Source organism: Delphinus delphis, chromosome 10, assembly GCF_949987515.2.
Source record: "Delphinus delphis chromosome 10, mDelDel1.2, whole genome shotgun sequence".
NCBI classification, from domain to species: domain Eukaryota; kingdom Metazoa; phylum Chordata; class Mammalia; order Artiodactyla; family Delphinidae; genus Delphinus; species Delphinus delphis.
The window spans coordinates 99,964,947-99,987,706 of NC_082692.2; positions in this window are offsets into that span (position 1 = coordinate 99,964,947).

A 22,760-nucleotide genomic window follows, 5' to 3' on the forward strand; every position below is an offset into this window, starting at 1 on the left:
ATATGCTTGGTGAGAGTCTATTTTTTCTCCCAGCTAAAATCTTACCCATTTCCATGCTCTGGCTTTCTGCTCATAAAGTAGAAGGTCACTCATGATTCAGCAATTCATTCATTCAGCAACTATTTCCTGGGCCAGGTCCTTTGCAGGGCACTGGTGGATAATAACAAAAATACTAAAAGCTCACAGTTATTGAGCACTTACTTTGTGCCAGGAACTGTTCTACGTGCTTTGCACAAATTAACTCATTTGATCCTCATAGAATCCTATGAGGGGGGTCATTATCCCCATTTTACTGGTGAGGAAACTGATACATAGAGAGGATAAATAACTCACTCAAGTTCTGACAGCTAAACTGTCCTGGTGCGTGACTAAGACAGCGTTTCTTCCTTGAGAAGCTCACTGTGTCTGGTCCGGTGACAGGCCTGGGACTCACAAGAGATGAAATGCCACCTCCATCTGGGAGGGGTTAGGGAGGGCAGGCCCTTGAAATGGGTTCTAAAGGTTGAGGAGGAGTTAGCCAGGCTTAAAGGGGGTGGGGGAAAAGGGAAGGGCACTTCAGGTCACGCATTCATTCGCTGAGTCCTGCAACAAACATTTATTGAGGGCCTATCACGTGCCAGCCCGTTTGGAGGCTGGGATGCAGCAGCAAATGAGGCAGAGTTGCTACCACGTGCAGCTGGCATCCAAGAGGGAGAGAGGGGAGCAATAAACACACGCAAATTCAGAAGAGATGAAGGAAGTGAATGCAGGGCACAGCCACAGAGGGAAAGGGGTCAGGAGGTGGGTGAACAGCCAGGAGCACGTGAGGTGACTGAGGCTCCCTGAGTGCAGAAGGGAGGCCTGCGGTGCACCGTCTGAGAGCGAGCGCCCCCTTCAACTTTGTACCATGGGTGCCTCACCCGGTCCCAGCTGTGGCCTGGGATGTGCTGCTTTGATATGATGGTCGGGATGAGGCGACGTTAGTGCAGAGGCCTGAAGGAGGTGAGGGACAGAGGCATTTAAGAATCTGGGAGAAGAGTGTTCCCCGCACGGGACCAGCAAGTGCAGGTGCCTGGAGGTGGAGCATCCTCCCCAGTGAGGGCAGGAGCTGAGGCCGCTGTGCCTGAGCACTGGGGCAGGGGAGGGCGCCAAGCGATGCATCCGAGGGGGACCGGGGTCCAGGTGAGGCAGTCCTGTGGGCCATTGGGAGGACTTTGGTGGCAGCCTCAGGAGGGTGCCCGGCAGAGGGCCTGACCTAACTTTGGTCCAGTTGGATGCCTCTGTCTGCGAGGGGAGCAGAGGCTGTAGGGGTGCCTGGGGCTGAGCAGAGGCAGGAGGGGCGGGGAGGAGGCCGCTGCCGTCATCCAGGCCAGAGATGGCGGTGTGGCAGCGAGGTGGGGAGAACTGGGCATATTCTAGATCCGTTTCAGAGCAAAAGTCCACGGGACTGGCTGATGGATTCCGAATGAAGTGTGAGAGAAGAGGGGTCAAAGACGACCCCAAGGCTTTGGGCTGGGGCACCTGGCTGAACGGAGGTGCCATTTACTCCCATTGACAGGCTGTGGAAAGGATAGATTTGGGGGTGGGGTCCCAGAGAAAAAAGAACCCATGAGCTCTGCTGAAGGCATAAGGTCCAGAACACGCTGTGCGACGGGCCGTCTGAGCTCCATGCTGTCGTCAGCTGCTCAGTCAAGCCCCTGCAAGAGAAAGGGGGTTCACATTCAGCGGTGCACGGGCCTGGTCGCGGAGCAGGAGGGGGGCTGACTCTCTCGCACCAGGCCACTGGGGTGCTCACCCTCCGCTGCTGGGCAGCAGGGGGTAGCCTCGGAAGGCCTAAGATGGGGACCAGCCCACGCTGGCAACCTGGGCCGTCTGCACGGCTCGACGTGGCCGTATGGCGCCCCCTGGTGGCTGTCTCGGCTCCTCTCAGCCCTCTGCTCACCCTGCACGCATAGCCTACAAAGAGCATGCTCTGTGAAAAGGTCTCCTCCAACCCAGCGCCCCTCCCCAGAGGCAACTACTGCCAGAATTTGCTTCCTTCCAGAGACTCAGCATGCATCCTTTTTTTTTCTTTTTTTTTTTTGAATTTTATTTATTTTTTACAGCAGGCTCTTATTAGTTATCTATTTTATACATATTAGTGTATATACGTCAATCCCAATCTCCCAATTCATCCCACCACCACCACCCACCCTACCACTTTCCCCCCTTGGTGTCCATACGTTTTTTCTCTACATCTGTGTCTCTATTTCTCAGCATGCATCCTTTACACTGACACTTATCAAGGGTTTACTATGTGCCAAGCACACGTGGCATTTCTGTCCTCTGCCTCTGTTCCCAGGACAGAAGCCAAAAGGCAAATCCTGTTCCTCTCCTGCTCCAAACCCTCCTCCTTCCCCCACCTCACTCAGAGTAAAGGCAGAAGTCGCCATAATAACCATGACCTGCCCTCTCGCCTCGAGCTCTAGGACCCAAGTCCTATCACTGTCTCCCTCGCTCCGTCTGTTCCAGCCACATTGGCCTCTAGTTTTTTTACTTATGGTAAACATATACATTATATTTATCATTTTAACCCTTTTTAAGTGTACAATTCAGTGGCATTAAATATACTTACAATTTTGTGTAACGAGCACCACTAACTACTCCCAAAACTTTTTCATCACCCCCCAAAAACTCTGCACCTATGAAACTCCCCCTCCTTCCCTGTCCCCAGCCCCTGGTCACCTCTTTTCAACTTTCTGTCTCCGTGAACTTGCCTAATCTAGGGGCTTCATAGAAGTGGAATCATACAGAATTTGTCCTTCTGTGTCTGGCTTACTTCACTAAGCACGAAGAAAATGGTCCATCCATGTTATAGCATATGTCAAAAATTCGTCCCTCTTTATGACTGAATAATGCTCCATTGTACGGCTAGACCACATCTTGTTTATCCGTTCATCCACTGATGGATACTTGGGTTCTTCCCACCTTTTGGGTACCGTGCACAATGCTGCTATGAGCACGGGTGTTGGCCTCATCATTCTTTTTTCAACCTGCCAGGCCCACCATGCCTTAAGGATTTTGCACTGGCTTTTCCTTCTGCGTGGAATGTTTCTCCCCAAGAGATCCATGTGGCTCATTCCTCACTGCCTTCAGTTCTTTCTTCTTCAAACTGTGCCTTCTCAGTGAGGTCTACTCTAAGCACCCTACTAAACACTGTGACCTGGCCCGCCCCATCCCCTTTACTCTATTTGTTTCTTTTTTCTATAGCACTCATCACTTTCCAACATACTATATAATGTACTTATATAGTATATTTATTGTTTAGTGTCTGTGTCTGTCCACTAGAATGTCAGCTTCAGGATCTGAGTTACACATTTCAAACTGGAGGCGCAGGCCTGATGTGTTAGATGCTCTACATGCCATACTCTCTTAAATACCTCAAATACTTAAAATACCACATATTATATACAGATTACTTCAATTCTGGGCTGAAATTGGGATTAACTTCTCAACTGCCTGAGCATACATATCTCCAGAGATTTATGTCAGAGGAATGAGATCTGAAGCTGCAGACAACAAGTGTCATTTTTTTCCCCGACCTGAGGACCATGTTGACCTGTAATCTCACCTCTGTCCCTGGGACTGTAGTGCGGGTTGTGTATAGCACAGTCGAGGGGTTGAGTGGGAGCAGAAATCCAGGCCTCGCCCCACTCGCCAAGCACAGGGCTTGAGTCCTGGCACAGGGCTACATCTGCTGGAGGGAGGGGGGCATCTTTCTCATTCACCAAAAGTCCCTCTGGGTGGGTGGTGGCCCTGCTTTGTCAAAGGAGATGCCGGTCCATGACCTGCAAATTGGGTGGCCTTGCAGTTCACGTGCCCCCAAGTCAATTCCATATTTCCTACTTTTCAGGTCTGCAGAGGCTGCCACTCCCCACCCCGTCATGGGATTCAATGAATGTGGTTACTATTTAATTCTGTTCTGAGTTCCCATCTGGCAGGGCCATGAGTCTCAAAAATATTGCCACGAACCAGACTGGATCCTCACACCTCCTATAGCACAGCTTGATACAACTGCCAAGGCATTTGAATGACGCCTCCCTTCTCTGTATTTAACAAACATTTATTTAGTCCTTCCTGTGTACCAGGCATTGTTCCAGCACTTTCCAAATATTAACCAACTTAATCCTCCAACCTAGGAGGGAGGCACAATCATGATCCCATTTTACTGATGACAAAACTAAAGCTCAGAGAACCTAAGTGACCCACCCGGGATAAGATTACAGGGCTGGGATTCAAATCTGGGTCCACTGGCTCTGGCATCTGACAACTACAATGGTTCACTACCCCTTCAGTTTTTTCTTGTCATTTTTTTCTCCCTCTTTCCCTGCTTGCGCCTCTCTCTTTCTTCCCCTTCCTTCCCTCTGCCTGCTTCCTCCCTGACCCAGAGCAGCCTTCATCTGCCTCCCCTGGACACCACCCAGACTGGCACAATATCTGCCGATTCTCCAGACCAGGCCCTACCCTCCTGTGGCCCTGCCAGATCTTCCGTCACGGCTCTCATTTCCCTGTGCCAGTGGACGGAGTGTGCCAGCCCTCAACCCACCTGCTCCCAACCGCAGTGGCAGGTGGCAGAGGCCTGGGAACTGGGGCCTGGGCCAGCCTGGAGGGAAGCCAAGTGTTTGGGGAGTTGCGTGACGTGCCACACACCCGGCCCTGACGTACAATGCCCACATCATGAGCTCCCTCTCCTGATCAGCGATTTCACTGTGATGCCCAAACATCGCGCTGCTAGGGATGGACTTAGACAATAAGGGGCCACGCGGCCATTGCTTTCTTGAGCAAATGAAATGGTGAATGTGACACTGGCTTTTGTGAGTGTTAGAATAACAGGCAAAATCATGATGGTTTAATAGAAGTTTCATCGCCTGATCCCAGACATAGTCCTGCCTGGGAGCATGGCTTGTGCTGGGACTCTGACCCAGGCATGAAATAAGGTGTTTTCATTCCCCAGTCCTGGCTGCCAGGACCCAAGGCAGAGGCCAGTAACAAAGGCAGATCTGGGTCTGTTGCTTTGCTTCTGACAGGTTGGCAAGTCTCTTCCTTGTCTGTGCCAGTACACAAGGGGAAGTCCCTGTCCACGCCTCCCAACCCTGTAAAGTGAAAAAAATGGGGTCATCAGGTTGAAAAAATAAAAGAGCTTTGGAATCCATTTTATCTGTACAGATGGGAAAACTGAGGCAAACTAAGGGGATGGGACTTGATCAAAGTCACAAAGTAAGAGGCAGCCTGGGCTCTGGACACCTATTTAACTGCCCTTTCACTGGTGATTACCCTCCAAAAGCTCAACGTTCTCCATGCTGGGAGCCTCATGTCCTTAAACAGAAGGCTATGGAGGCCAAGTGCTAGTTGCAGAATCAGTGCTCCTGTCCAGAGTTGGAGCCACTGTTAAGACCACTCCCCATACTCCCCCCGCCCCACATAATCTCACTCAGTCTTCACAGTCCTATGAGGTGGAAACTATTTTATCCTCATTTTACGGACTGTGATACTAGGAGTCACAGCAGTCAAGTAACACTGCTGGAACATGAACCGAGGCCATCTTCTGACCCCAAAGCTCAGGATCTTCCGATTATGCTCTATAGCCCTTCCCCAGGAGCCCAGGCCGGTGCTGAAGGCTGGCACTTAGGCAGAGTACAAGCCAAGTAGCTACCAAAAGCTGGGGTGAGGTTTTGCCCCTGTGTACCCTGGGGTACCCAGGACAGTGCAGACTGGTGCTGACTGAGAAAACTCTCATTTTTTTTTAAGGTATACTTCACATATACCATTATATCAGTTTCAGGTGTACAACATAATAATTCGATATTTGCATACACTGCAAAACAATCACCACACTAAGCCTAATTAACATCTGTCACCATATATACTTACGAAAATTTTTTTCCTGTGCTGAGAACTATTAGGATCTACTCTAAGCAACTATCAAATATGCAATACGGGAATGTTAACTTAGTCACCATGGTGCAGACTACAACAACAGGACTTACTTATTTTATAAGTGGAAGTCTGTACATGTTGACACCCTTCCCTCATATCTACCCCCTACCCAGGGAACACCAATCTGTACTCTATATCTAGAGCTCGGTTTTGTGTGCGCCTATGTTTACATTCCACATATAAGTGACATCAAATGCTATTTATGTTTCTCTGTCTGACTTCCTTCATGTACTATGCCCATCTCCATGTCCATCCATGCTGCTGGAAAAAGCATTATTTCATTATTTTTCATGGTTAAGTAATATATCATTGTATATATGTACCACATCTTCTTTATAAATCCATCTGTCAATGGACATTTTGGTTGCTTCCATGTCTTGGCTATTGTAAATACTGCTGCAGTGAACGTCGATGTGCATGTATCTTTTTGAATTTTGGTGTTTTCTCCATATATAGGCCCAGGAGTGCGATTACTGGATCATATGCTACATCTATTATTAGTTTCTGAGGGAACCTTCATGCTCTTCTCCATCGTGGCTGTTATCAGTTTACATTACCAAAAACAGTGAAGGAGGCTCCCCTTTACTCCGAGCCCTCTCGCGGATGTACTGTTTGGAGACGTATTAATTATGGCCATATTCACTGGCCCAAAGTGACACCTCTCTGTAGTTTTGATATCCATTTCTCTAATAATAAGCGATGCTCAGCATGTTCTCGTTTTATTTTTTTAAAAAGTGTGCATAAAATTTACTTCTTGAAATTGGATTCTAAAAAGTTGGCCCTGTTTTGAATTCTTCTTCGATTACCTACCCCCAGTATATTTCTTTTTTTTCTTAATTAACTAATTGATTACTTAATTTTTGGCTGCGTTGGGTCTTCGTTGCAGTGCGCAGGCTTCTCGAAGTGGTGGCTTCTCTTGTTGCGGAGAACGAGCTCCACGTGTGCCAGCTCAGTAGCGGCTTGCAGGCTTAATTGCTCCGCAGCATGTGGGATCTTCCAGGACCTTGGTTTGAACCCGTGTCCCCAGCATTGGCAGGCAGATTCTCAACCACTACGCCACCACAGAAGTCACCCCCCAGGACATTTCTTGAGGGCACATGTCATTTATGGCCCCTCAGGCCTTGTGACTCTGCAGTGCCCATAAGCACCGGTTTTCCAGGTGTTGTTACGGGAGATGCCCACAAGGTGGCGGCACTTCTTCAAGTCCAACCCCGTTTACTCGGGTAACCAGAGCCATAGAGAAAGTCGTGTTCCCGGGTTAGGTAAGGGTGGAATGTGCAAGAAGAAACAGCTAAGGGCTGGTGTCTCATTGCTCCTTCGCTTTAACCTTCAGCCCCAGGCAAATCCCAACACCTGCCCACAGGACAATGCTGAGGACGCTGTAGTACGGAGGGGGGGATTCCGAGGAAGAAGGCTACCGGTGGGAACCCACCAACAGGAGACTTGGAGACCAGGTGACTTCTCAAAACTCTTCCAGGCGAAAAACTCCACCGGGATTTGGGTGCACTCGACTTGGTTGAGCTGTACAACGGCCCGCCTGGATCTGGAGATGGTGGTCCCATCCCCAGGGAACCTGGCATTGCAGGTACAAGGGGGGCTCATTTGCTGGCCCATCCTCCCTAGGTCATTCAGCTCCGCCACAGTCCAGCCTTGAGACACAAGTCGGCTCAGGTTCCAGGGATGTGATACCAGTCCAGGTCACTGAGGCCTGTGAGGAATATCATTGGGATTTCTTTTCTTTTCTTTTCTTTTTAAATTTAATTTTATTTTATATTAGGACAAAGTGGATTTACAGTGTTGTGAATGTGTTGTCTGTGCAGCAACCTGATTCAGTTATGCGTATACAGATATCCATTCTTCTGCCGATTCTTTTCCAATATAGGTTATAACAGATTGGTGAAGATATTCCCTGTGGTCAGGAGTAGATCCTTGGTAATTGTCGAGTGTACATATATTATTGTGTATATATTAATCTCAATGGTCTAATTTCTCCCTCCCTTCCCCCTGCCTCCCTTTCGCCTCAGGTAACCGTAAGTCATTTTCTAAGTTTGTGAGTCTGTTTCTCTTTGGTAAATGAATTCATTTTTATTGCTTGTTTGATCCCAGCTCTAATTGGTCTCCTATGCTGTTTGTCTCTCTGCCTTACGTCCTCCGCTAAGTATGATCATCTCCAGTGCATCCATGTTGCTGTAATTGACATGATTTCATCCTTTTATGTGGCTGACTGATATCTCATTGTATGTACGTACCGCATCTTCATTAGCCACTCATCTGTCGAAGGACATTTTGGTTGCTTCCAAGTCTTCGCTATTGCATACCGTGCTGTAAGCAATGTTGGTGTGCATGTGCCTTCTCGCATGATGATTTTCTCCGGATATAGACGGAGGAGTGGGATTGCTGGATCAGGTGGTAACGCTAGTTTTTAGTTTTTCTCTTCAGGAACCTCCAGACTCTAGTGCATAGCGCCTGTCAGCAATTTACATCCCCACCAACAGCAGAGGAAGGTTCCCTTTCTTCCACGGCCTCTCCCACACTTATTGTTTGTAGACTTTTTTTTTTTTTTTTTTTTCGGTATGCGGGCCTCTCACTGCTGTGGCCTCTCCCGCTGCGGAGCACAGGCTCCGGACGCGCAGGCCCAGCGGCCATGGCTCACGGGCCCAGCCGCTCCGCGGCATGTGGGATCTTCCCGGACCGGGGCACGTGTTCCCTGCATCGGCAGGCGGACTCCCAACCACTGCGCCGCCAGGGAAGCCCGTTTGTAGACATTTTGGAGACGGTCGTTCTAACCGCTGCGAGGTGACACCTCCTGGTAGGTTTGAATTGCGTTTCTCTAAGAATTAGCGATGTTGCGCTTAATTGCAGGTGGTTTTGTTTTAAACGGTGTGAGTACAGTTTCCGTCTCGAAATTGGCTGCGTGAAGGTCGGCCCTGTCTTGAATTCTTTTTCCATTACCTCCCCGAGGATGTTTCCTGAGGGCAGGTGTCATTTCCAGCCCAGCCGGTTCTGTCAAGAAGCAGCGGGTTTAAAGTTGTTGTTACGGGAAAGGACCACAAGGCGGCGGCATTAACTCCTGCCCAACTCTGGTTACGAAGGCTACAGGAGCCTTCGCAAAACTCCTGTTCCTGGGTTGTGAGTTAGAGTGGAAGGTGCCAGAAGAATCACCCAAGGGCTTGTGTTCCATTTCTTATTCCCCCTTGTCAGCCCCTCAACTTCAGACAATTCCGAACCCCTGTAAAACCACCATGCTGAGGGTGCTGTCGTATGTACATGGAGAACGACTCTAAGGAAGGAGGCTGCACGTGGGAACCCCACGACCGGGACACGTGCAGAACAGGTGACGTTTCTAAGTTCTTCCAGCCCAGAGGGCCCACCATTCTTTGGGTGCACTAGGCTTGGCTGACGTGTAGGAGGGCCCGCCAGGATCTGGAGATTGTGGTCCATGCAGAGAGGACCCGTCACCACAGGACCACGGGGGCTGCTTTGCTACCACACCCACCCCAGCTCCCTCAACCCCAGGACAGTCCAGCCTTGTGACCCAGGTCAGCTCAAGCTTTAGGTATGTGAGCCCAGCCCCAGTCACAGAGGCCTGAGGCGAAGAGAGTGGGCATTTCTTTCCTTTTTTCTTTAGTTAATTTTTGTTTTCTGTCGACGTATACTTGATTTACTATTATGTCGTGTTTGTTTTAGGTGTCCAGCAAGCTGATACAATTATATATATACACACATGTATACTTTTGTGGATTCTATTCTCGTATAGGGTATATCAGAGTGTTGAGTAGATTTCCCTCTGCTGTACACTAGGTCCTGGTTGGTTATCTATTTTATACATGTTGCAGTGTATATGTGAATCCCAACGTCCTAACTGATTCCTCCCCCCACACCTGTCCCTTGGGTAACCGGCAGTTTGCGCCTCGTTGCACGTGGTTTTGTTTTAAACGGTGTGATGAGTACAGTTTCCCTCTCGAATTGGCTGCGTGAAGGTCGGCTCTGTCTTGAATTCTTTTTCCATTACCTCCCCGAGGATCTCACTTGAGGGCAGGTGTCATTTATAGCCCCCGCAGGCCTTTTGAATATGAAGTGCCCTTGAGCACCGGTTTTCAAGTTGTTGTTATGGGGGACGTCCAAAAGGTGGCAGCACTTCTTCACGCTCAACTGTTACACGGGCAACCAGAGCCATAGAGAAAGTCTTGTTTCCGGGTTGTAGATTAGGGTGGAATGTGCCAGAAAAAACAGCTAAGGGCTGGTGCCTCATTGCTTCTTCCCTCTTAACCTTCAGCCCCCAGGCAAATCCCGACCCCTGCCCACACGGCAGTGCCGAAGGTGCTGTCCTTCGTAGGTGGGGGGATTCCGAGGAAGGAGGCTGCCGGTCGGAACCCACAATGAGAAGACTTCGAGACCTGGTGACTTTTCAGAGCTCTTCCAGCCGGAAGGTCCGCGGGCCTTTGGGTGCACTCGGCTTGGCTGAGCTGCAGCACGGCCCACCTGGATCTGTAGGTCGAGGTCCCATCCCCAGGGAAGCTGGTACTGCAGGCGCAAGGGGGGCTCTTTGCTGTCACATCCTACCCAGGTCCCTCAGCTCCGCCATAGTCCAGACTTGGGACACAAGGCTGTTCGGGTTCCAGGGATGTGACAGTAGCACAAGTTACCGAGCCCTGTGGAGAATATCGTTCGGATTTCTTTTCTTTTGAAGTTTAATTTTATTTTATATTGGAACAGAGTGGATTTACAGTGTTGTGCTTGTGTTGGCTGTACAGCAACCTGATCCAGTTATGCGTATACAGATATCTATTCTTTGTCCAATTCGTTCCCCATATAGGTTATAACGGATTGGTGACTGGAGTTCCCTGTGCTAAGCAGTAGGTCCTTGGTAATTTTGGAGTTTACATATATTCGTGTGTATTTATTCATCCCTCCCTTTCTCCCTGCCTTCCCGCGCCCACCTTTCCCCTCTGGTAACCAGAAGTTGTTTTCTAAGTCTGTGAGTCTGTTTCTCTTTTGTTAATGAGTTCATTTGTGTCGATTGCTAGATTCCACCCCTCTGTGGTCTCCTATGCTCTTTGTCCTTTCCTCTCTGACGTCCTCCTCTTCGGTTGACCATCTCCAGTCCATGCATGTGGCTGCAGAAGGCATTATTTCATTGCTATTGTGGTGGAGTCATATTCCGTCGGGTGTATGTACCACATCCTCTGCATTCGTCCGTCTGCTGTGGGACCTTTGGTTGCCTCCACGTCTTGGCTCCTGTTAATACTGCCTCAATGAACATGGGATTAATGTATCTTTTCGAATTTTAGTTTTTCTCTGCATAGACGCCCAAGATTGGGATTGCCTGCTCATGTGGTAGCTTCATGTTAAGTGTTTTCACAAACCTCCATACTGTTCTCCCCCGTACCTGGTACCAATTTACCTTGACAAAAGCAGTGCAAGAGGGTTCCCTTTTCTCCGTGCCCTCTCCATCCTTTGTTGTTTGTAGACTTTTGATGATGGCCCTTCTGACGGGAGTGAGGTGATACCTCGTTTTGATTTTGATCTTACTTTCTGTAATCATTGGCAATGTGGATCTCTTTCCATGTGGTTACAAACCAAAACAAAATTAACAAAAAGGTGTCCGTCAAATTTCCCCCTTGAAATGGTTTCTGGCAAGTCGACCCTGGATGGAATTCTTTTTCGATTACTTACCCCAGGACGTTTCTTGAGAGCAGGTGTCATTTACAGCTCCCGCGGGCCCACTGGGGCTATGAAGTGCCCTTGAGCACCGGTTATCCAGTTGTTCTTAAGGGAAACGTGCACAAGGGGGCGGCACATCTTGAGGCTCAACTGTGGTTACTCGGGCAACCAGAGCCAGAGAGAAAGGCCTGTTGCAGGGTTGCAGGTTAGGGTGGAATGTGCCAGAAGAAACAGCTAAGGGCTGGCTTCTCATTGCTGCTTCCCCCTTACCCTTCAGCCCCAGGAGAATCCCAACTGCTGCCCACATGGCAATGCTCAGGGTGCTGTTGTCCACGGGCGGGGTGATTCCAAGGAAGGAGGCTGCCGCCAGGAACCCACAATCAGGTGACTTGGAGACCTGGTGATTTATCCAAGCTCTTCCAGCCGAAAAGTCCACCGGGCTTTGGGTGCACTCGGCCTGGTTGAGCTGTACGACGGATCTGGAGATAGTGGTCCCATCTCCAGGTAACCTGGCTTTGCAGGGGCAAGGGGGGCTCATTTGCTGGCCCATCCTCCCTAGGTCCATCAGCTCCGCCACAGTCCAGCCTTGGGACACAAGGCTGCTCAGGCTGCAGGGATGTGACATCAGCTCAAGTCACCGAGGCCTGTGCAGAATATTGCTGGGATGCTTTTCTTTTCTTTTTAAGCTTAGTTTGATTTTATATTGGAACAGAGTGGATTTCCAGTGTTGTGTTTGTGTTTTCTTTACAGCAACCTGATTCAGGTATACAGATAGCCATTTATTTCCGATTCTTTTCCCATATAGATTATAACTGATTGGTGACTAGAGTTCCCTGTGCTAAGCAGTAGGTGCTTGGTAATTGTCGAGTTTACATATATTATTGTGTATTGTTAATCTCAATAATCTAATTTCTCCCTCCCTCACCCCCACCTCCCTTTCCCCACAGGTAACCACAAGTCATTTTCTCAGTTTGTGAGTCTGTTTCTCTTTGGTAAATGAATTCATTTTTATCGCTTGTTTGATCCCACCTCTAATTGGTCTCCTATGCTCTCTGTCCTTCTCTGTCTGACGTCCTCCGCTAAGTATGATCATCTCCAGTGCATCCATGTTGGTGTAATTGGCATGATTTCATCCTTTTATATGGCTGACTGATATCCCATTTTATATACGTACCGCCTCTTCGTTAGCCTCTCATCTGTCGAAGGACATTTTGGTTGCTTCCAAGTCTTGGCTATTGTATATCGTGCTGAGAGCAATGTTGGTGTGCATGTGCTGTTTCGAATGATGAGTTTCTCCAGATATAGGCCGAGTTGTGGAATTGCCGGATGACTTGTTCTCTGTAATTTTACGTTTTTTTCTTCAAAAACCTCCATACTGCTGTGCATAGCGCCTGTTAGCAACTTACATTTCCACCAACAGCAGAGGAGTGTTCTGTTACTTCCACGGCCTCTCCCGCACTTACTGTTTGGAGTCTTATTGGTAATGGTCGTACTAACCGCTGGAAGGTGTCACCTCGTTGCAGGTTTGAATTGCGTTTCTTTAAGAATTAGCGATGTTGCGCATTGTTGCATGTGGTTTTGTTTTAAACGGTGTGAGTACAGTTTCCCTCTCGAAATTGGCTGCGTGAAGGCTGGACCTGTCTTGAATTCTTTTTCGATTACCTCCCCGAGAATGTTTCCTGAGGGCAGGTGTCTTTTCCAGCCCAGCCAGTTTTGTGAAGAAGCAGCGGGTTTAAACTTGTTGTTACGGGAAAGGGCCACAAGGAGGCGGCATTTCCTCCTGCCCAACTCTGGTTACTAAGGCTACAGGAACCTTAGCAAAAGTCCTGTTCCTGGGTTGTGAGTTAGAGTGGAAGGTGCCAGAAGAGTCACCCAAAGGCTTGTGTTCCATTTCTTTTCCCCCTTGCCCTCCCCCCAAATTCAGACAATTCCCAACCCCTGTCAATCTGCCGTGCTGAGGGTGCTGTCATATGTATATGGAGAACGACTCTAAGGAAGGAGGCTGCACGTGGGAACCCCACGACCGGGACACGTGCAGACCAGGTGACGTTTCGAAGTTCTTCCAGCCCAGAGGGCCCACCATTCTTTGGGTGCACTAGGCTTGGCTGACATGTAGGAGGGCCCGCCAGGATCTGGAGATTGTGGTCCATGCAGAGAGGACCCGTCACTACAGGTGCAAGGGGGCTGCTTTGCTACCACACCCTCCCCATCTCCCTCATCCCCAGGACAGTCCAGCCTTGGGACCCAGGTCAGCTCAAGCTTTAGGTATGTGAGCCCAGCCCCGGCCACAGAGGCCTGAGGGGAAGAGAGTGGGCCTTTCTTTCTTTTTCTTTAATTTAATTTTTATTATCTGTCGACGTATAGTTGAGTTACAATTGTCGGGTTTGTTTTAGGTGTCCAGCAACCTGATACAGTTATACATATACACACATGTATACTTTTGCGGATGCTTTTCCCATGTAGGGTATATCAGAGTGTTGAGTAGATGTCACTCTGCCGTAGTGTAGGTCCTGGTTGCTTATCTATTTTATACATCTTGTAGTGTGTATGTGAATCCCAACGGCCTAACGGATTCCTACCCCCACATCTTTCCCTTTGGCAACCAGCAGATTTTGCTGTAACCCTGTTAGTCAGTTTCCCTTTTGTAAATTAGTACGTTTGCATCAGCGTTCCATTCCATCTGTAAGTGATACCATATGAGATTTGCCTTTCTTTGTCTGAGGTATTTGACTTACTCTGATTACCTCTAGGTCCATCCATGTTACTGCAATTGGCATGATTTCATACATTTATATGGCTAAATTATATCCCACTGTATACAACTACCGCATCTTTGTTAGCCACTCATCTGTCGATGGACATTTTGGTTGCTTCCAGGTCTTGGCTATTGTATACTGTGCTGTGAGCATGTTGGTGTGCATGTGCCTTTTCGCATGATGATTTTCTTCGGATATAGACCGAGGAGTGGAATTGCCGGATCACGTGGTAACTCTAGTTTTAGTTTTTCTCTTCAGGAACCTCCGTACTCTTGTGCATAGTGCCTGTTAGCAATTTACATTCCCACCAACAGCCGAGGAAGGTTCCCTTTCCTCCACGGACTCTCCCACACTAAATATTTGTAGACATTTTCGTGATGGTCTTTCTGACTGCTGCGAGGTGAAACCTCGTGGTAGGTTTGAGTTGCATTTCTCTAAGAATTATCGATGTTGCGCATCGTTGCAGGTGGTTTTGTTTTAAACGGTGTGAGTACAGTTTCCCTCTCGAAATTGGCTGCATGAAGGTCGGCCCTGTCTTGAGTTCTTTATATTATCTCCCCGAGGATGTTTCCTGAGGGCAGGTGTCATTTCCAGTGGAGCCGGTTTTGTGAAGAAGCAGCGGGTTTAAACTTGTTGTTACAGGAAAGGGCCACAAGGCGGCGGCATTTCCTCCTGCCCAATTCTGGTTACTAAGGCTTCAGAAACCTTAGCAAAAGTCCTGTTCCTGGGTTGTGAAGTGGAGTGGAATGAGCCAGAAGAATCACCCACGGGCTTGTGTTCCTTTTCTTTTTCCTCCTTGCCCTCCCCCCAAATTCAGACAATTCCCAAACGCTGTCAATCTGCCGTGCTGAGGGTGCTCCATGTATGTACATGGAGAACGACTCTAAGGAAGGAGGCTGCACGTGGGAACCCCACTACTGGGACATGTGCAGACCAGGTGACGTTTCGAAGTTCTTCCAGCCGAGAGGGCCCACCATTCTTTGGGTCCACTAGGCTTGGCTGACGTGTAGCAGGGCCCGCCAGGATCTGGAGATTGTGGTCCATGCAGAGAGGACCCGTCACTACAGGTCCACGGGGGCTGCTTTGCTACCACACCCACCCCAGCTCCCTCAACCCCAGGACAGTCCAGACCTGGGACCCAGGTCAGCTCAAGCTTTAGGGATGTGAGCCCAGCCCCGGGCACTTAAGCCAAGGGGAATAGAGTGGGCCTTGCTTTTTTTTTTTTTTTCCTTTAATTTAATTTTTATATTCTGTCGATGTATAGTTGATTTACAATTATTGCATGTTTGTTTTAGGTGTCCAGCAACCCGATACAGTTATACATATACACACATGCACACTTTTGTGGATTCTATTCTCGTATAGGGTATATCAGAGCGTTGAGTAGATTTCCCTCTGCTGTACAGTAGGTCCTGGTTGGTTATCTATTTTATACATGTTTTAGTGTATATGTGAATCCCAATGTCCTAACTGATTTCTCCCCCACACCTGTCCCTTGGGTAACCGGCAGTTTGCGCCTCGTTGCACGTGGTTTTGTTTTAAACGGTGTGATGAGTACAGTTTCCCTCTCGAATTGGCTGCGTGAAGGTCGGCTCTGTCTTGAATTCTTTTTCCATTACCTCCCCGAGGATCTCACTTGAGGGCAGGTGTCATTTACAGCCCCCGCAGGCCTTTTGAATAGGAAGTGCCCTTAAGCACCGGTTTTCAAGTTGTTGTTAAGGGGGACGTCCACAAGGGGGCAGCACTTCTTCAGGCCCAGCTGGTTACTCGGGCAACCAGAGCCATAGAGAAAGTCTTGTTTCAGGGTTGTAGATTAGGGTGGAATGTGCCAGAAAAAACAGCTAAGGGCTGGTGCCTCAATGTTGCTTCCCTCTTAACCTTCAGCCCCCAGGCAAATCCCAACCCCTGCCCACAGGGCAGTGCCGAGGGTGCTGTCCTTTGTAGGTGGGGAGATTTCGAGGAAGGAGGCTGCCGGTCAGAACCCACAATCAGAAGACTTCGAGACCTGGTGACTTTTCAGAGCTCTTCCAGCCGGAAGGTCCGCGGGCCTTTCGGTGCACTCGGCTTGGTTGAGCTGCAGCACGGCCCACGTGGATGTGTAGGTCGTGGTACCATCCCCAGGGAAGCTGGTACTGCAGGTGCAAGAGGGGCTCCTTTGCCGGCACATCCTACCCAGGTGCCTCAGCTCCGCCACAGTCCAGACTTGGGACACAAGACTGTTCAGGGTCCAGGGATGTGACAGTAGCACAAGTTACCGAGCCCTGTGGAGAATATCGTTCGGATTTCTTTTCTTTTTAAGCTTAATTTTATTTTATATTGGAACAGAGGGAATTCACAGTGCTGTGCTTGTGTTGGCTGTACAGCAACCTGATTCAGTTATGCGTATACAGATATCTATTCTTTCTCCGATTTTTTCCCCATATAGGTAATAACTGATTGGTGACTAGAGTTTCCTGGGCTAAGCAGTAGGTCCTAGGTAATTTTGGAGTTTACATATATTCGTGTGTATATATTCATCCCTCCCTTTCTCCCTGCCTTCCCGCGCCCACCTTTCCCCTCTGGTAACTAGAAGTTGTTTTCTAAGTCTGTGAGTCTGTTTCTCTTTTGTTAATGAGTTCATTTGTGTCGATTGCTAGATTCCACCCCTCTGTGGTCTCCTATGCTCTTTGTCCTTCCCTCTCTGATGGCCTCCACTTCGGTTGACCATCTCCAGTCCATGCATGTGGCTGCAGAAGGCATTATTTCATTGCTATTGTGGCGGAGTCATATTCCGTCGGGTATATGTACCACATCCTCTGCATTCGTCCGTCTGCTGTGGGACCTTTGGTTGCCTCCACGTCTTGGCTCCTGTTAATACTGCCTCAATGAACATGGGGTTGATGTGTCTTTTCGAATTTTAGTTTTTCTCCGCATAGACGCCCAAGATTGGGATTGCCTGCTCATGTGGTAGCTTCATGTTAAGTGTTTTCACAAACCTCCATACTGTTCTCCCCCGTACCTGGTACCAATTTACCTTGACAAAAGCAGTGCAAGAGGGTTCCCTTTTCTCCGTGCCCTCTCCATCCTTTGTTGTTTGTAGACTTTTGATGATGGCCCTTCTGGCGGGAGTGAGGTGATACCTCGTTTTGATTTTGATCTTACTTTCTGTAATCACTGGCAATGTGGATCTCTTTCCATGTGGTTACAAACCAAAACAAAATTAACAAAACGCTGTCCATCAAATTGCCCTCTTGAAACGGTTTCTGGCAAGTCGACGCTGGTTTGAATTCTTTTTCGATTATTTACCCCAGGACGTTTCTTGAGAGCAGGTGTCATTTACAGCTCCCGCAGGCCCGCTGGGGCTATGCAGTGCCCTTGAGCACCGGTTATCAACTTGTTGTTACGGGAGACGTGCACAAGGGGGCGGCACATCTTGAGGCTCAACTGTGGTTACTCGGGCAACCAGAGCCAGAGAGAAAGTCCTGTTGCTGGGTTGCAGGTTAGGGTAGAATGTGCCAGAAGAAACAGCTAAGGACAGGCATCTCATTGCTGCTTCCCCCTTACCCTTCAGCCCCAGGAGAATCCCAACCGCTGCCCACATGGCAATGCTCAGGGTGCTATCGTATGCGGGGAGGGGATTCCGAGGAAGGAGGCTGCCGCTGGGAACCCACAATCAGGAGACTTGGAGACCTGGTGACTTATCCATGCTCTTCCAGCCGAAAAGTCCACCGAGCTTTGGGTGCACTCGGCTTGGTTGAGCTGTACGACGGGCCACCTGGATCTTTAGATGGTCGTCCCACCTGGATCTTTAGATGGTCGTCCCATCCCCAGGGAACCTGGCTTTGCAGGTGCAAGGGGCCCTCATTTGCTGGTCCATCCTCCCTAGGTCCCTCAGCTCCGCCGCAGTCCAGCCTTGTGACACAAGGCTGCTCAGGCTGCAGGGATGTGATACCAGCCCAGGTCACCGATGCCTGTGGGTAATATCGTTGGGATTGCTTTTCTTTTCTTTTTAAGTGATTTTATATCGGAACACAGTGGATTTCCAGTATTGTGTTTGTGTTGTCTGTACAGCAACCTGATTCATTTATACAGATATCCATTTTTTCCGATTCTTTTCCCATATAGGTTATAACTGATTGGTGACTAGAGTTCCCTGTGCTAAGCAGTAGGTCCTTGGTAATTGTCGAGTTTACATATATTATTGTGTATTGTTAATCTCAATAATCTAATTTCTCCCTCCCTCACCCCCACCTCCCTTTCCACACAGGTAACCATAAGTCGTTTTCTCACTTTGTGAGTCTGTTTCTCTTTGGTAAGTGAATTCATTTTTATCGCTGGTTTGATCCCACCTCTAATTGGTCCCCTAGGCTCTTTCTCCTGCTCTGTCTGACGCCTCCAGTAAGTATGATCATCTCCAGTGCATCCATGTTGCTGTAATTGGCATGATTTCATCCTTTTATATGGCTGACTGATATCCCATTGTATATACGTACCGCATTTACGTTAGCCACTCATCTGTCGAAGGACATTTTGGTTGCTTCCAAGTATTGGGTATTGTATGTCCTGCTGCGAGCAATGTTGGTGTGCATGTGCCGTTTCGCATGATGAGTTTCTCCAGATATAGGCCCAGGAGTGGAATTGCCGGATCCCTTGTTCTCTGTAGTTTTACGATTTTTTCTTCAAAACCCTCCGTACTGCTGTCATAGCGCCTGTAAGCAATTTACATTTCCTCTAACAGCACAGGAGTGTTCCGTTTCTTCCATAGCCTCTCCCACACTTATTGTTTGTAGGCATTTTGGTGATGGCCGTTCAGACCGTTGCAACGTGACACCTCGTTGCAGGTTTGAATTGCTTTTCTTTAAGAATTAGCGATGTTGCGCATCGTTGCAGGTGGTTTTGTTTTAAACGGTGTGAGTACAGTTTCCCTCTCGAAATTGGCTGCGTGAAGGTCGGCCCTGTCTTGAGTTTTTTTTCGATAACCTCCCCGAGGATGTTTCCTGAGGGCAGGTGTCATTTCCAGCCCAGCCGGTTTTGTGAAGCAGTGGGTTTAAAGTTGTTGTTACGGGAAACGGCCACAAAGCGGCAGCATTTCCTCCTGTCCAACTCTAGTTACTAAGGCTACAGGAGCCTTAGAAACTTCTGTTCCTGGGTTATGAATTAGAGTGGAAGGTGCCAGAAGAATCACCCAAGGGCTTGTGTTCCATTTCTTTTCCCCCTTGCTCTTCCCCCAACTTCAGACAATCCCCAATCCCTGTCAAACTGCCGTGCCGAGGGTGCTGTCGTATGTACATGGAGAACGACTCTAAGGAAGGAGGCTGCACATGGGAACCCGACAACTGGGACACGTGTAGACCAGGTGACGTTTCGAAGTTCTTCCAGCCCAGAGGGCCCACCATTCTTTGGGTGCACTAGGTTTGGCTGACGTGTAGGAGGGCCCGCCAGGATCTGGAGATTGTGGTCCATTCAGAGAGGACCCGTCACTACAGGTGCAATGGGGTGCTTTGCTACCACATCCTCTCCAGATCCCTCAACCCCAGGACAGTCTGCCTTGGGACCCAGGTAAGCTCAAGCTTTAAGGATGTGAGCCCAGGCCTGGGCACATAGGCCTGCAGGGAATAGAGTGGGCCTTTCTTTTTTTTTTTTTTCCTTAATTTAATTTTTATTTTCTGTCGATGTATAGTTGATGTACAATTATGTCGTGTTTTTTTGGGTGTCCAGCAACCTGATACAGTTATACATATGCATACATGTATACTTTTGTGGATGCTATTCTGTTATAGGGTATATCAGAGTGTTGAGTAGATTTCCCTCTGCTGTACAGTAGGTCCTCGTTGGTTATCTATTTTATACATGTTGTAGTGTATATGTGAATCCCAACATCCTAACTGATTCCTCCCCACACACCTGTCCTTTGGGTAACCAGCAGTTTGCTCTTCATTTCAGGTGGTTTTGTTTTAAATGGTGTGAGTACAGTTTCCCTCTTGAATTCGCTGCGTGATGGTCGGCTCTGTCTTGAATTCTTTTTGCATTACCTCTGCGAGCATCTCTTTTTAGGGCAGATGTCATTTACAGCCCCCGCAGGCCTTTTGAATATGAAGTTCCCTTGAGCACGCGTTTTCAAGTTGTTTTCATGTGGGACGCCCACAAGGGGGCAGCACTTCTTCAGGCCCAACTGGTTACTCGGGCAACCAGAGCCATAGAGAAAGTCGCTTTCCCGGGTTGTAGATTAGGGTGGAATATGCCAGAAGAAACAGCTACGGGCTGGTGCCTCATTGCTGCTTCCTTCTTCCCCTTCAACCCTCAGGCAAAACCCAAGCCCTGCCGACACGGCAGTGCTGAGCATGCTGTCGTTCATAGGTGGGGGATTCCGAGGAAGGAGGCTGCTGGTGGAAACCCAGAATCAGGAGACTTCGAGACCAGGTGACTTTTCAGATCTCTTCCAGCCGGAAGGTCCCCCCGCCTTTGGGTGCACTCGGCTTGGCTGAGCTTCAGCTCGGTCCACCTGTATCTGTAGGTCGTGGTCCCATCCTCAGGGAACCTGGCACTCCAGGTGCAAGGGGGTCTCGTTTCCTGGCCCATCCTACCCAGGTCCCTCAGCTCCGCCACAATCCAGACTTGGGACACAAGGCTGTTCGGGTTCCAGGAATTTGATAGTAACAGAAGTCACGGAGCCCTGTGGAGAATATCGTTCGGATTTCCTTTCTTTTTAAGTTTAATTTTATTTTATATTGGAACAGAGTGGATTCACAGTGTTGTGCTTGTGTTGGCTGTACAGCAACCTGATTCAGTTATACATATACAGATATCTATTCTTTTTCCGATTCTTTCCCCATATAGGTTATAACTGATTGGTGACTAGAGTTCCCTGTGCTAAGCCTTAGGTCCTTGGTAATTATCGAGTTTACATATATTCATGTGTATATATTCATCACTCCCTTTCTCCCTCCCTTCCCCGCCCACCTTCCCTGTCTTGTAAGCAGAAGTTGTTTTTTAAGTTTGTGAGTCTGTTTCTCGTTTGTTAATATGTTCATTTGTGTCGATTGCTAGATTCCACCCCTCTGTGGTCTCGTATGCTATTTGTCCTTTCCTCGCTGACGTTCTCCACTTCGGGTGATCATCTCCAGTGCATGCATGTGGCTGCAGAAGTCATGATTTCATTGCTGTTGTGGCGGAGTCATATTCCGTTGGGTATATGTACCACATCCTCTTCATTCATCCATCTGCTGTGGGACCTTTGTTTGCCTCCACGTCTTCACTCCCGTAAATACTGTCAGAGTGAACAGGGGGTTGATGTGTCTTTTTGAATTTTGGTGTTTCTCCACATAGAGGCCCAAGAGTGGGGTTGCCCGGTGATGTGGTAGCTTTATTTTAAGTTTTTTAACAAACCTCCATACTGTTCTCCCCTGTGCCTGGTACCAAGTTACCTTCCCAAACCAGCGCAGGAGGGTTCCCTTTTCTCCATGCCCTGTCTCGCCTTTCTTGTAGACTTTTTGATAATGGCCCTTCTGACGGGTGTGAGGTGATACTTCATTTTGATTTTGATCTTTCTTTCTGTAATCATTGGCAATGGGGACCTCTTTCCATGTGGTTACAAAACAAAACAAAAATAAACAAAACGGTGTCCGTTAAATTTCCCTCTTGAAATGGCTTATGGCAAGTCCTCCATAGTTTTAAATGTTTTTCGATTACCTACCCTAGAATGTTCCTTGAGGGTTGCTGTCATTTACAGCCCCTGCAAGCCCTTTGAATATTAAGTGCCGGTAAGCACAGTTTTTTTTTTTTTAACATCTTTATTGGAGTATAATTGCTTTACAATTGTGTTAGTTTCTGCTGTATCACAAAGTGAATCAGTTATACGTATACCTATATCCCCATACCCCCTCCCTCTTGCGTCTCCCTTCGACCCCCTCCAACCCACCCCTCTAGGTTTTCACAGAGCATAGAGCTGATCTCCCTGAAGTACTGGTTTTTAAGTTGTTGTTCAAGGAGTTGTACACTAGACGGCAGCACTTCTTCAGGCCCAAGTCTGGTTCCTGGGCAATCAGAGCCATAGAAAAAGTCCTGTTTCTGGGTTAGATATTACAGTGGAATGTGCCAGAAGAAACAGCTAAGGGCTGGCGTCTCATTGCTGCTTCCCCCTTACCCTTCAGCCCCAGGAAAATCCAACCCCTGCCCACACGACAATGCTGAGGGTACTGTCGTATGTAGGTGGGGGGATTCCGAGGAAGGAGGCTGCCTCTGGGAACCCAGCACCAGGAGACTTGGAGACCTGGTGACTTATCAAAGCTCTTACAGCTGTAAGGTCCACCGGGCTTTGGGTGCACTCGGCTTGGTTGAGCTGTACGATGGCCCACCTGGATCTGGAGATGGTGGTCCCATCCCCAGGTAACCTGGCTCTGCAGGTGC